The following is a 15,033-nucleotide window of genomic DNA, read 5'->3' on the forward strand; positions in this document are numbered from 1 at the left end:
CCAAACCCCTGCGCATCGAGTCGGTGATGCCATCCAACCATCTCATCCTCTGCTGTTCCCTTCTCCTCCTGCCCTCAATCTTTCCCAGCATCAGTCTTTTCAAATGAGTCAACTCTTTGCATCAGGTGGCCAAAGTATTGGAGTTTCAGCTTCAGCATCAGTCCTTCCAGTGAACACCCAGGACTGATCTCCTTTAGGATGGACTGGTTGGATCTCCTTGCAGTCCAAGGGACTCTCAAGAGTCTTCTCCAACACCACAATTCAAAAGCATCAATTCTTTGGTGCTCAGCTTTCTTCATAATCCAACTCTCACATCCATACATGACCACAGGAAAAACCATAGCCTTGACTAGACGGACCTTTGTTGACAAAATGATGTCTCTGCTTTTTAATATGCTGTCTACATTGGTCATAACTTTCCTTCCAAGGAGTAAGCATCTTTTAATTTCATTGCTGCAGTCACCATCTGCAGTGATTTTGGAGCCCAGAAAAATAAAGTCTGACACTGTTTCCACTGTTTCCCCATCTATTTGCCATGAAGTAATGGACCAGATGCCATGATCTTAATTTTCTGAATGTTGAACTTTAAGCCAACTTTTTTACTCTCCTCTTTCACTTTCATCAAGAGGCTCTTTAGTTCTTCTTCACTTTCTGCCATAAGGGTGGTGTCATCTGCATATCTGAGGTTATTGATATTTCTCCCGGCCACCTTGATTCCAGCTTGTGCTTCATCCAGTCCAGCATTTCACATCATGTACTCTGCATATAAGGATATAAAATACCTACTAAAAAGAAAAAAAAAATGAGAGAAGGGAAAAATAGAAATTACAAGTTACTTGAAGGATCAACCAGAAGTTCCACCCTTACTTGATAGGAGTTTCAGAAATTGAGAAAGATAAAACAAGGGTATGGATGATGAGGTAAGTGGATATTGGTTGAGAAACAACCAGAAAGTAATAAGAAAAATACTTCTCAGTACTAAAAAGAGATTATTATTATTTTTTTCTTTAGATTGAAAAAAATTACTAAGCTACTGAAACTGAGCAGGGCACTTTGGGGCTTCTGGGCATGGAAGTCTTTTTGTCTCCCATTTCTTCTTTATAGGAAATCAGCTTCTGCCTCCATGACCTTCCCTGAGTTTCAAAGGGCAGGTTCAAATCAGAGAAGAGAGGAGATGCAGAGACAAGGGAGGGGCAGCCAAGAAATAATAGTGCACCCCTGGGGCCGGGTCCTGGTTCTCTTCAAGGGATACACATAGCAATATCTTTGAGCCCTTCTGCAGAACTCTAAGTCCCAATAAATAGAAGATATAAACTACTTGATGAAGCATTCTTCATGCCAGAGAGAAGGGCACAGCTTGATAATCTTGAAAACCACATAAACTCATCAAGAGATCACCTGAGGCCAGATTAAAGGTATGCCCTTAACATACCCTAAGCTTTATCAGCAATCCTGTCCCTTGAACCATTGGTATACAATTCCTCATCAAATTCCCCCAGGTTGGAACATAGCATTTTAAGGGCATTAGCCCACACTGTCTCCCTTTGCCTGGAAAAACAATAAAGCTTTTCTTTTCTGCTTCACCCAAAACTCTGTCTCCAAGATTTGATTCAGCAGTGGTGCACAAAGGTGGAGTTTTTGACATTACTACTAAGTAGCTTACACTTCCAGAAAAGGAGAAGAAAATGAAAGATTGCACTGAGATGGTGAGACCATTAGAGAAAGGAAAGTTTTTGTTGGTTATCTGAAAATTCGTAGCTATGCCACGAAACAAAATGGATTTGTTATTTCATAAATTTACAACATTATATATAACTTGACCATGCTCTGGCCAACTGATCAAACTCAGCTGTTACTTCTAGGGATGCCCAATACTCCATACAAGTTTTGCTTTGAGATTCTTCAAGAAAATGTAATTTATTGTTCCATGGGAATGAAAGAACTTAACAGAATACTCCTAACAGTGCCAGAACTCCAATTATATAATATAAATTGTTATTATTTTTCTTCCCAATAAAACATTTTCAGCTATCTTTGAAATTGTGATAAAGTTCTATGGCTCAAAGAGATGGAAATTATATTCAAACTGAGAAAGGAAAAGGCCTTTATAATTTTCAAGGGGATTGATTTTGAACTTAAAAGACTTACCCAAACTAATTGTCCAAAAGATGTGACTGCAAACTAATGACAACTTTGTCTGCAAAAAAAACTTACATTCCATTCTTTTCTTAAGAGGCAAATTGAGAATACACTCAATTTATAAGAGGAGGGAAATGAGTAGGAGGAAGACATGAAGCTTGGGAATCAGAGAGATTAATCTAGAAGTGTGAGAAATTTGCTCTGCAGTAATAGTTGTGCAGTGAGCTGAGACAGCACCTAAGGTAGGTTGGTGAAGAAAATACGAGAGAGGAGGGGAATGGCTATAGTCAGAAATTGGACCATATGTGATAGAGGATATTATTAAGATAGATGGGATTAAGGTTGAGTTTTTTGTATATAGTAAACACTTATTCATAGTCAAAAAGGAAATGAAAGAAAGGCAGTTAGAAAGTTCAAGGAACACAAAAACTATACCAGAAACCATGGAACCATTTGTGAAATAAAATTAAATGTACCATAATTTTAAACTACTGATAGGGCTTAAAGAAATTTAATCTTGATCCTAAGGAAATTGCTCCTTCAAGTGACATATGGGTTATATCTTTGTTTCCATAGGGAAAGAAATGTAGTCTTAGATCAATGTTTGGGGTGCAGTGATTCATATTTCTAGTTTTTAACTCATAGAACAAATCCATTGACAAAATGGGAAAATGCGATTTGACATTTGTCATATGTCATACAGCATAAATAGTATAGTCTTCTTAATAGTCTTGACAGTTAAATTGTTAACAGTAGCCATGATAATTTAATATTAAGGATAGAATAGATGGTGAAAGATTTAAGAAAGTTTAGAAAAAGTTGACAGAAGGGTAGGGAAATAAATATATTCATTTTAGAAAGTCTAGAACTTAAGGGAATACCAAAAGTTGATAGAACAAAAAAAAAATTTCAAATATTATTTATTGTTAAGACAAATAATATAGAATTATAAATAACAATGAAAATAGTTAATAAAACAAATTGTCCATAATAATACAAATAGATAAATGAGTTTGGGAAATGGGAATTGGTACAATGGCACCCCACTCCAGTACTGTTGCCCGGAAAATCCCATGGACGGAGGAGCCTGGTAGGCTGCAGTCCATGGGGTCGCTAAGACTCGGACATGACTGAGCGACTTCACTTTTATTTTTCACTTTCCTGCATTGGAGAAGGAAATGGCAACTCACTCCAGTGTTCTTGCCTGGAGAATCCCAGGGACGGGCAAGCCTGGTGGGCTGCTATCTATGGGGTCGCACAGAGTCGGACACGACTGAAGTGACTTAGTAGTAGTAGTAAGATGACTATGCTATTTTTTCCCCTTTCATTAGACTATCCAATTATATTGTTCAAAGTTGTTAAATTGTGAAGTAGAAAAATATACAATGTTTTGTCAATAAAACATCAGTAGTCAGTAGATATTTATCTAAAAAGTGAGGAAAGTTTGCAGTACAGTATAGAAAACTGAAAAGATTAATTTTTATACTAAAATTAGTTAATTAAAAGAATACATTAAATTTATATTTTACATTTCTTCTTTAAGATTCAGTGTTGAACCTTTACAATTGCCTTTAGCATTATATGTATTAGTAGAAAGATTTGTGTTATTAATAGTTTTTATAATTCCCCACATCTTTTTGCTTTTTGTTATAGGAAATGTAGAATTTTATATAAATGCTTATAAATATGTGTGGCTTATCTTCATTCATCATAAACTGTGGCTTCTCTTGCATGAATCAATGAGCAAGTAGCTATTCCTGGGTTAAGTCTACAATGCCCTCATTTTAATACACAACTGTTTTAGTAGGAAAGATTTTAAGCAGACAGCAAGACTTTCATTTTCAGGAAATCACTTCCTTACATCCCCTGACTTTCAAAAACTGCATACCAGGCTGTACATATACATTACTTCTTCAAATTAATCCTGGAACAATTTCTTAGCTTTGAACACATTAAAGGCACCTTATCTTCCTCTACATTTCAGCAGATGGCTGTAGGCTTTCTTAAAAATATCCTTCATTCTTTTGATTCAAGTTGCTCGTGGATCTGTCACTTTGTCATGGTGGTTGCTCTATCATCTTGCTCTTTATAAAAGAAGAAAATGATACAGTGAACTGGTGGTGGATGAAATTTAAAAGGATGAAAGGACTGATTGGTTTGAAGTTGCTCAGAAAAGGTCTGGAACACTTCCTTCAAGTTGAAGGCCTCTTGATGTTCAATCCCATGAAATCATAAAATATGTTGGAAATCAATGGAGACAACTTGATGGGGAGATCCTGACAACCTTGTGGTGGGCTTGACAGTTAACAGTTTTCCAGCACAAGACACATGTGTGAATGTAGAACATATGGGTCACTTGAGCTGCTCTAACAATTCAGTTTAAAACCGAGAGTTCAGTCAAATTTCTAGTTTTTTTATAAAACTCAAAAGTTTGACTGTTTTTCTTCAATGATTCAGCTGACTGTTTACATATATTTTAAAATGCTTCTAATTGAGAAGTGTTAGTTGCTCCGTCATATCTAATTCTTTGCAACCCCATGGACTGTAGCCCGCCAAGCTCCTTTGTCTGTGGAATTCTCCAAGCAAGAATACTGGAGTGGGTAGTCATTCCCTTCTTCAGGGGATCTTCCTGACCCATGGATTGAATCCTGCACTGCAGGCAGATTCTTTACCATCTGAGCCAGTAGGGAATCCCTTGTTTGAGTAAACAAATAATAATGGATATCTGAAATTTAAAATTAAATGCAAAGTTGAGGTGTAAGTTCAGTTCAGCACTTATTTAATCCCAAGAAATTTATGTATCTATGTTTGATCAGTTCCTACTTCCTATATTTCAGCAAAGCTTTATTATGAATACTCAACTGCCTTTAAACTTTTTTTTTTTTTTTGTATGGCTTTTAAAATCAATTTAGGCCAATAGGCATAGAAACATATGGTATTACCGCAGTTGTGGAGCATATAATTGATGAGTCATTTTCTGAGACTTTAGCTTGATGAGGGTGACAGTTTAGCTTTATTAAAAAACAAACTTTCAAATATGAGAATTTGTCATCTGCACCACTTTCCTAGGGCACAAGAAGGATGCAACTATAGGGATTTAACAAACCAGCTTAAGTGTGGGAGGGATTGCATATATTCAGTTCATTAGCTCAGTTGTGTCTGACTGTTTGCAACCCCATGAACCACAGCACTCCAGGCCTCTCTGTCCATCACCAACTCCAGGAGACGACCCAAACCCATGTCCATTGAGTCGGTGATGCCATCCAACCATCTCATCCTCTGTCATCCCCTTCTCCTCCTGCCCACAATCTTTCCCAGCATCAGGATCTTTTCAAATGAATCAGCTCTTCCCATCAGGTGGCCAAAGTATTGGGGTTTCAGCTTCAATATCAGGCCTTCCAATGAACACCCAGGACTGATCCCTTTAAGATGGACTGGTTGGATCTCCTTGCAGTCCAAGGGACTCTCAAGAGTCTTCTCCAACACCACAGTTCAAAAGCATCAGTTCTTCAGCGCTCAGCTTTCTTTATATTCCAACTCTCACATCCATACATGACCACTGGAAAAACCATAGCCTTGACTAGACTGACCTTTGCTGGCAAAGTAATGTCTCTGTTTTTCAATATGCTGTCTAGGTTGGTCATACGTTCCTTCCAAGGAGCAAGCGTCTTTTAATTTCATGGCTGAAATCACCATCTGCAGTGATATTGGAGCCCAGAAAAATAAAGTCAGCCACTGTTTTCACTGTTTCCCCATCTATTTGCCATGAAGGGATGAGACTGGATGCCATGATCTTTGTTTTCTGAATGTTGAGCTTTAAGCCAACTTTTTCACTCTTCTCTTTCAATTTCATCAAGCGGCTCTTTAGTTCTTCTTCACTTTCAGCCACAAGGGTGGTGTCATCTGCATATCTGAGGTTATTGATATTTCTCCCGGCCACCTTGATTCCAGCTTGTGCTTCCTCCAGCCCAGCATTTCTCATTATGTACTCTGCATATAAGTTAAATAAGCAGGGTGACAATATGCAGCCTTGACATATTCCTTTTCCTATTTGGAACCAGTCTGTTGTTCCATGTCCAGTTCTAACTGTTGCTTCCTGACCTGCATACAGATTTCTCAAGAGGCCAGTCAGATGGTCTGGTATTCCCATCTCTTGAAGAATTTTCCACAGTTTATTGTGATCTACACAGTCAAAGGCTTTGGCACAGTCAATAAAACAGAAGTAGATGTTTTTTCTGGAACTCTCTTGCTTTTTCCATGATCCAGCGGATGTTGGCAATTTGATCTCTGGTTCCTCTGCCTTTTCTAAAACCAGCTTGAACATCTGGAAGTTCACAGTTCACATATTGCTGAAGCCTGGCTTGGAGAATTTTGAGCATTACTTTACTAGTGTGTGAGATGAGTGCAATTGTGCAGTAGTTTGAGCATTCTTTGGCATTGCCTTTCTCTGGGATTGGAATGAAAACTGACCTTTTCCAGTGCTGTGGCCACTGCTGAGTTTTCCAAATTTGCCGGCATATTGAGTGCAGCACTTTCACAGCATCATCTTTCAGGATTTGAAATAGCTTAACTGAGATTCCATCACCTCTACTAGCTTTGTTTGTAGTGGTTCTTCCTAAGGCCTACTTGACTTCACATTCCAGGATGTCTGGCTCTAGGTGAGTGATCACACCATCATGATTATCTGGGTCATGAAGATCTTTTTTGTACAGCTCTTCTGTGTATTCTTGCCACCTCTTCTTAATATCTTCTGCTTCTGTTAGGTCCCTACCATTTGTGTCCTTTATTGAGCCATTCTTTGCATGAAATGTTCCCTTGGTATTTCTAATTTTCTTGAAGAGATCTCTAGTCTTTCCCATTATTGTTTTCCTCTATTTCTTTGCATTGATTGCTATTCATTATATTAAAAAGTAACAGAAGGAAAATGTCACTCATCAAGTAAAGAAAAAAATTAATTACAATAGTATAGAATTTTCAAAACTGAGCTTTTCTTGTCTGCATGACTGGTGTGATATAAAAAAGTCAACAGTAATTTGTCAAGTTGGCTCAATAGTCATTTAACATCAACTAACTAAGCAGGATAACTTCTTATCCAATTATTCATGGTTCTTAGTACATATCATTATAGTTACAGAAATGTTCTTGTATTTATTTTTATAAATGTATTTATTTTTATTACATGTTAATACTATGTGAGTGATTTAGTATAAATTTATCTTTTAAGTTAAAACACATAAAACAGGGAATAAAAACTCTACTGGGACTGCATTATTTGTTAACTACAATATTTTATTAACTAAATTAGTTAATGAGTTAATTTAGTTAATAAAATAAAATTAGGATCTGATTCATATGATATGACTTCAAACACAAAATTTTATTCTCATGATTTGTTTTCCAGGAACTACCCAAACATAAATACAAGTATTTTCAAAAAATTTTCCAACATCTTTCTGTTCCTCCTTTCTCCCTCACTCCTCTTTTTCTTTTTTTCCTTCCACACATTTATTTAAGGCTTCTATATGCTATGCTGTTATAGGTACTTGGGTTACATTGTGAACAAAAGTCTTAGTGTAGGTCTCACTTCAATAACATAGAACTTTCCTATCAGGAGCATTCCTCTTCTAGATGGTTGGTGAGAGGGGCTCCACAGGCCTGGTTTCTGTGAACTAAAAATAACTACTGTTTAACAGTCCTTGGGGTTGCAAAGAGTGGGACATGACTGTGGACTAACACGTCCACTTTGGGCTTCCCATGTGGTAAAGAATCCACCAGGATTCATAAGAGACATAGGTTTGAGCCCTGGGTCAGGAAGATCCACTGGAGGAGAGCATGGCAACCCACTCCAGTATTCTTGCCAGGAGAATCCTATGGATAGAGTCTGGTGGGCTACAGTCCATAGGGTTGCAAAGGGCTGGACACAACTACAGTGACTTAGCACACACTGTTTAAAGCCCAACCATTTAAAGTTTTCAGAAATTGTCCTACTGACATACGGCAAAGGAAGAACCATTTATTGAAGAAAATTTACTCAATCTCAGTAACACCAATGAGAGTCTGTTTTTTGAGCCACAGTGCTCTGCCTTCATTTCTCATCTTCCCATGTGCATGGGTTCATGTGTGTGGCCAGTAAGTCAGGTCTATCTCTCCCCTCAGTTCCAATCAAGGAATATGGAGTCAAATTAGGAGAAGTAAGCTATAAGAATTTTTCATTAGCTCCACTGCTGAGTTACAGAGTCTAAATTTCTAGCAAGGGTGACTGAGAACTGAAGGACTTTCTTCATTTCTACACATAGAGCAGAAACTCTCCCTGAGGCATGGTCGACTGAGAACACAGTGTCCCCATCCTTTGTCCCAGAGTGCCTATATAGCTGAGCTTCCATGCTTGAAGAGGCAGGGAAAGACATGCATAGAAATGGAAATGTGTGATTGCTACACAAGAAACACTGTGGCTAACAAAAACTGTAAGAGGGCCCAGATACAGGATTTATAAGAAAAACCCTTCAGAGTGGTCATTATAAATGTGTTCAAATAATTAAAGTCCATGCATGTGTAATGACAGTGTCTCATAATGAATATCAATAGAGAGTTAGAAGTTACAGAAGAGACAAAATGGAAATGCCAGGGACTCAATAAGCAAAGTATAAACTTTATTAGAGTGGGGCTGAAAAGTAGGTTAGAACTGGCAGAAAAGTGAGTAAACTTGAAGCAAGATCAATAGAGATTATGGAATCTGAAAAAACATAGGAAAAAGAATGAAGGATAAACAGAGTCTCATAGAAATATTAGATATCATTGACATATATGTAAGAGAAGTACCAGAAGAGAAAAAGAATGGAGCGGGAAAAAATATTGAAATAATGACTGCAATGTTCCAAAGATGATGAAAAACATTAACCTACACATCCAAGAAAACAAACGACAAGTAGGAAAAAGACAAAGATAGCCACAGAGAGACACATCATGGTTTTCCTGCTGAAAGCCAAAAATAAAGAGAAAAATTTTAAAGCAGCAAGACAATGATTAATTATAGTGCACAAAGTGCATCAGTTTCTTACGGCTGCTGTAGCAAACCCTGTCTTAAAACCACAGAAAAGTTAGAGCATATTACTCTTAGTGAAATGTCAGATAGAGAAAGGCAAATGCCATATGATATCACTTATATATGGAATCTAAAAAATAATACAAATAAATGTATATACAAAACAGAAATAAACTCAGAGACATAGAAAGCAAGCTTATGGTTACCAGAAAAGAAGAGGGAGGGGTGTCAGGACAAATTAGGGGCCTATGAGTAATGGATAAAAACTACTATATGTAAAATGTATAAGCAACAAGGATTTACCATATAGTGTCGAGCATTACACCCAATATCTTGCAGTAACTTATAATGAAATACAATATGCAAAAAAAAATATTGGATCATTATGTTGTATGTGTAAAATTAATGTCAGCAATCCTTGTCCTTCATGGGCTTGTAGACGCATTACTCCAGTCTCTGCCTCTGTCATCACCTTGTCATCTTCTTTTCATGTATCTCTCTTCTTCTTTAAGAACACAGTTTTACTGGATTAAGGGACTATTCTACTCCAATAGGGGACTTCCCTGGTGGCTCAGACGGTAAAGCTTCTGTCTACAATGTGGGAGACCTGGGTTCAATCCCTGGGTTGGGAAGATCCCCTGGAGAAGGAAATGGCAATCCACTCCAGTACTATTGCCTGGAAAATCCCATGGACAGAGGACCCTGGTCGGCTACAGTCCGTGGGGTCACAAAGAGTCGGACATGACTGAGTGACTTCACTTCACTACTCCAATATGATCTCACTTTACTAATTACATCTTCAGTGACTCCTATTCAAATGAGATAACATTCTAAAGTACTAGGAGTTAGGACTTCAGTGTGTCTTCAACAAATCTTCAGTATATCTTCAGCATATAACAAGAGTAGTTACAACAAGAGTAGTTGTAACATGAGACAGCCAAAAAAGACAAGAACTTCACAAGAAAGAAGAACAGGGCAATTTTTATGTTTATGAATATAAACATAAAAAACCTTAATAAATTCTAGCCAAGTGAATCCAGCTACACATAAAAAAGATTATACATCATTAATTGGGATTTATTCCAGGAATATAAATTTCACTGAATATCTAAAACTTAATTAACCATGTCCATATAGTAAAGAAGGAAATGGCAACCCACTCTAGTACTCTTGCCTGGAAAATCCCATGGATGGAAGAGCCTGGTAGGCTACAGTTCATGGGGTTGCAAGGAGTTGGACACAACTGAGCAACTTCACTCGCTTCACTCACTCATATAGTAAAGAATAGAAACCATATGATTATTTCAATTGGTTTAGAGAAAAAAAACTGGCAAAATTCAACACCTTTCCATAATAAAATTCTCAATAAACTAGAAGTAGAAGGAATTACCCACTCCAGTGTTCTTGCCTGGAGAATCCCAGGGACAGGGGAGCCTGCTGGGCCACCATCTATGGGGTCGCACAGAGTCGAACACGACTGAAGCGACTTAGCAGCAGCAGCAGCAGAAGGAATTACCTCAGCCTGAATACAGTCAGGTAGTTCTTCAGGACGTTATGAAGAGAGTTACCATATGATCTAATAATTACATTACTAGATATATGCCAAAAAGAAATGGAAATATATGTCCTTACAGTATGTATACCTATGACTGATTCATGTTGATGTTTGGTGAAACCAGCACAATATTGTGAAGCAATTATCCTTCAATTAAAAATAAATAAATTTTAAAAAGCTTGTGCACAGTGTTCATAGAATCATTAAGTATAGCCTTGAATCTCATAATTCCCTCCTATTTTAGAAAAAAAGCCCAAATGTTCATCAAATGATGAATGAATAACCAAAATGTAATGTATCCATACAACCATATATTATTCAGCAACAAAAAGAAATTAAATACTAATTAAAGCTAAGACATAATAAGCCTGATTAAAAAAACAATATGCTAAGTAAATGAAGTCAGTCACAAAAGATCATATATTGCACACATTTTCATATATTTTATGATTCTTTTTATATGAAATGTGCAGAATAATGAACTCCATAGACACAGAATGGGGATTAGTTTTTGCCTAGGGCTGGGGCTGGAGTCTGGGAAAGAATTAGGAGTGACTGCTAATGGGTATGGAGTTTCTTTTAAAAACAATATAAATGTTCTAAAATTAGTGGTTATCCAATCTTGTGTATATAGTATAAACCATTGAATTGTACACATTAATGAGGTAAATTGTACAGAGCATGAATTACTTCTCAATAGGCTATTATTAAAATCACATAAATCATCAGGTTGCTATTAAAAATCCCATAAATCATCATGCTTCCTACCAAAAGATTAGTATTAGCCAAAAATAATAACACAAAAATATAGTTTGTCTCTGGACTCTCTAACCAGCTAACTATACATTTTACAGCCCACATGAGGACATTAAATAGTGTCTTTGCTAATGAGATGCTCAGTTATGACCAAATGAGAACGTTTATGTGGGAAAATTAAATGTAATTTAAAATGATTATCTGATTCTAAGTGAACAAAAACTCTTTAAAAATCTCATGAAAGCTAAATTCTCAAAACCTAAGAACAACACAGGTATATATTAACCTAAATACTCATCCAGATAAATTAATTTTTACAGTTCTATTAATTATTATTCAAACTATATGAACATTCAAATAGATTTAAATGCTCCTTGTTGACCCAGGATTTTTTTGAATGAGGGTATTTTAAGGTATGTGGGGAAGTCTATAAAATACTACATATATCAAATATTATTTTCTATTTAAATATTGTATAACTATTTTAGTCAAAAATTGGCACCTATTTAACATTTACCCCTAGAAGTCATTTAAGTCAGTAGTATGATTCAAATTTAATAACTTTTCTATTTTAGATGGAAATATTATGAATAATGGGTTTCTTTTCACTGGTTTCTGATAAAAACTGAAAAAGAAATAGCTCCCTAAAATTTTATCTGTAAGAAAAATATTCTTATTTTTTAAGAGTCTACATCATAATCAACTAATCTAGTTGTTCATAGTTTGCTCTATTGAAGAAGGTAAAAATGGAAATAATTGATTTGTTTCTTTTAATGAATTCTTTAAGAACAATTTTCTATTTTAGTAGTTGCTTTGTTTAGGATTTCTGCTCCAAGTTGGCATAAAACAGCCTTGGAGAGTGCAATTTTTTCTAGCAGTACAGTGCAATACATTTGATTATTAGTATTTGTTTCTTTCTTGAACAAATAGTCACCATTCTGAAGTACCTACACACACACACACACACACACATGCACACACATGCACACACACACACACCTTTGTTACTGTCTTTCCTTGAAAGGATCATACAAATAAAGTCTAGTCCTTTTTCCCTCATGAAACTTCAAACATGGGATGATAACGTTGTTGCTAATTTTCTTTTTTTTAAATTGAAGTATAGTTCATTTACAAAAGTGAAAGTGAAATTTCTCAATCATGTCCGACTCTTTGCAACCCCATTGACGGTAGCCTACCGTAGACTGTAGCCTACAGACTTCCAGTGTTGTGCCAATTTGTGCTGTTACAGTAAAGTGATTTAGTTATACATACATATATATATATATATATATATATATATACACACACACATATATATAGTTGTTGTTCAGCTGCTAAGTCATTTCCGACTCTTTGCCACCTCATGGACTGTGACATTTGAGACTCCCCTGTCCTTCAGCATCTCCAGGAGTTTCCTCAGGTTTAAGTCCATTGAGTCGATGATGCTATCTAACCATCTCATCCTCTGCTGCCTCCTTTTCTTTTTGCTTTCAATCTTTCCCAGAATCAGAATCTTTTCTTATGATACAGTCTTTTAAAGTTATTTCCCTTTAAGGTTTATTTCAGGATATTGTATATAATTTTCTGTGCTATACAATAGGACATGCATGTTTATTTATTCTCTATATACTGGTTTGCATCTGCTAATCCCTCTCAACCCACCCCTCTCTCATCCCATCTACCTCTTGCTTGGCAACCACAAATCTGTTTTCTGTATGTGAGTCTGTTCTGTTTTTTTTCAGTTCAGTTCAGTCGCTCACTCGTGTCTGACTCTTTGCGACCCCATGAATCGCAACACACAAGGCCTTCCTGTCCAACACCAACTCCCGGAGTTCACCCAAACTCATGTGCATGGAGTCAGTAATGCCATCCAGCCATCTCATCCTCTGTCGTCCCCTTCTCCTACTGCCCCCAATCCCTCCCAACATCAGGGTCTTCTCCAATGAGTCAACTCATCACATGAGGTGGCCAAAGTATTAGAGTTTCAGCTTCAGCATCAGTCCTTCCAAAGAACACTCAGGACTGGTCTCCTTTAGGATGGACTGTTTGGATCTCCTTGCAGTCTGAGGGACCCACAAGAGTCTTCTCCAACACCACAGTTCAAAAGCATCAATTCTTCAGCACTCAGCTTTCTTCACAGTCCAACTCTCATATCCATACATGACCACTGGAAAATCCATAGCCTTAACTAAATGGACCTTTGTTGGGAAAGTAATATCTCTGCTTTTTAATATGCTATCTAGGTTGGTCGTAACTTTCCTTCCAAGGAGTAAGCGTATTTTAATTTCATGGCTGAAATGACCATCTGCAGTGATTTTGGAGCCCAAAAAATAAAGTCTGACACTGTTTCCACTGTTTCCCCATCTATTTCTCACGAAGTGATGGGACCAGATGCCATGATCTTCGTTTTCTGAATGTTGAGCTTTAAGCCGACTTTTTCACTCTCCTCTCACTTTCATCAGGAATCTTTTTAGTTCCTTTTCACTTTATGCCATAAGGGTGGCATCATCTGCATATCTGAGGTTATTGATATTCCTCCCAGCAATCTTGATTCCAGCTTGTGCTTCTTCCAGCCCAGCGTTTCTCATGATGTACTCTGCATATAAGTTAAATAATACACAGCCTTGACTTACTCCTTTTCCGATTTGGAACCAGTCTGTTGTTCCATGTCCAGTTCTAACTGTTGCTTCCTGACCTGCATACAGATTTCTCAAGAGGCCAGTCAGATGGTCTGGTATTCCCATCTCTTGAAGAATTTTCCACAGTTTATTGTGATCTACACAGTCAAAGGCTTTGGCACAGTCAATAAAACAGAAGTAGATGTTTTTTCTGGAACTCTCTTGCTTTTTCCATGATCCAGCGGATGTTGGCAATTTGATCTCTGGTTCCTCTGCCTTTTCTAAAACCAGCTTGAACATCTGGAAGTTCACAGTTCACATATTGCTGAAGCCTGGCTTGGAGAATTTTGAGCATTACTTTACTAGTGTGTGAGATGAGTGCAATTGTGCAGTAGTTTGAGCATTCTTTGGCATTGCCTTTCTCTGGGATTGGAATGAAAACTGACCTTTTCCAGTGCTGTGGCCACTGCTGAGTTTTCCAAATTTGCTGGCATATTGAGTGCAGCACTTTCACGTCATCATCTTTTAGGATTTGAAATAGCTCCACTGGACTTCCATCATCTCCACTAGCTTTGTTCATAGTGATGCTTCTTAAGGCCCACTTGACTTCACATTCCAGGATGTCTGGCTCTAGGTGCATGTTAATACGATCGTGATTATCTTGGTCATGAAGATCTTTTTTGTAGAATTCTTCTGTGTATTCTTGGCATCTCTTCTTAATATCTTCTGTTTCTGTTAGGTCCATACCATTTCTGTCCTTTCTTGAGCCCATCTTTGCATGAAATGTTCCCTTGGTATCTCTAATTTTTTTGAAGAGATCTCTAGTCTTTCCCATTCTGTTGTTTTCCTCTATTTCTTTGCATTCTGTTTTTAGGTAAGTTCAATTGTGCCATGTTGTTAATTTTTCTATTTCCATTTTCAGT

Source organism: Bubalus bubalis, chromosome 3 (genome assembly GCF_019923935.1).
Source record: "Bubalus bubalis isolate 160015118507 breed Murrah chromosome 3, NDDB_SH_1, whole genome shotgun sequence".
Classification (NCBI taxonomy): domain Eukaryota; kingdom Metazoa; phylum Chordata; class Mammalia; order Artiodactyla; family Bovidae; genus Bubalus; species Bubalus bubalis.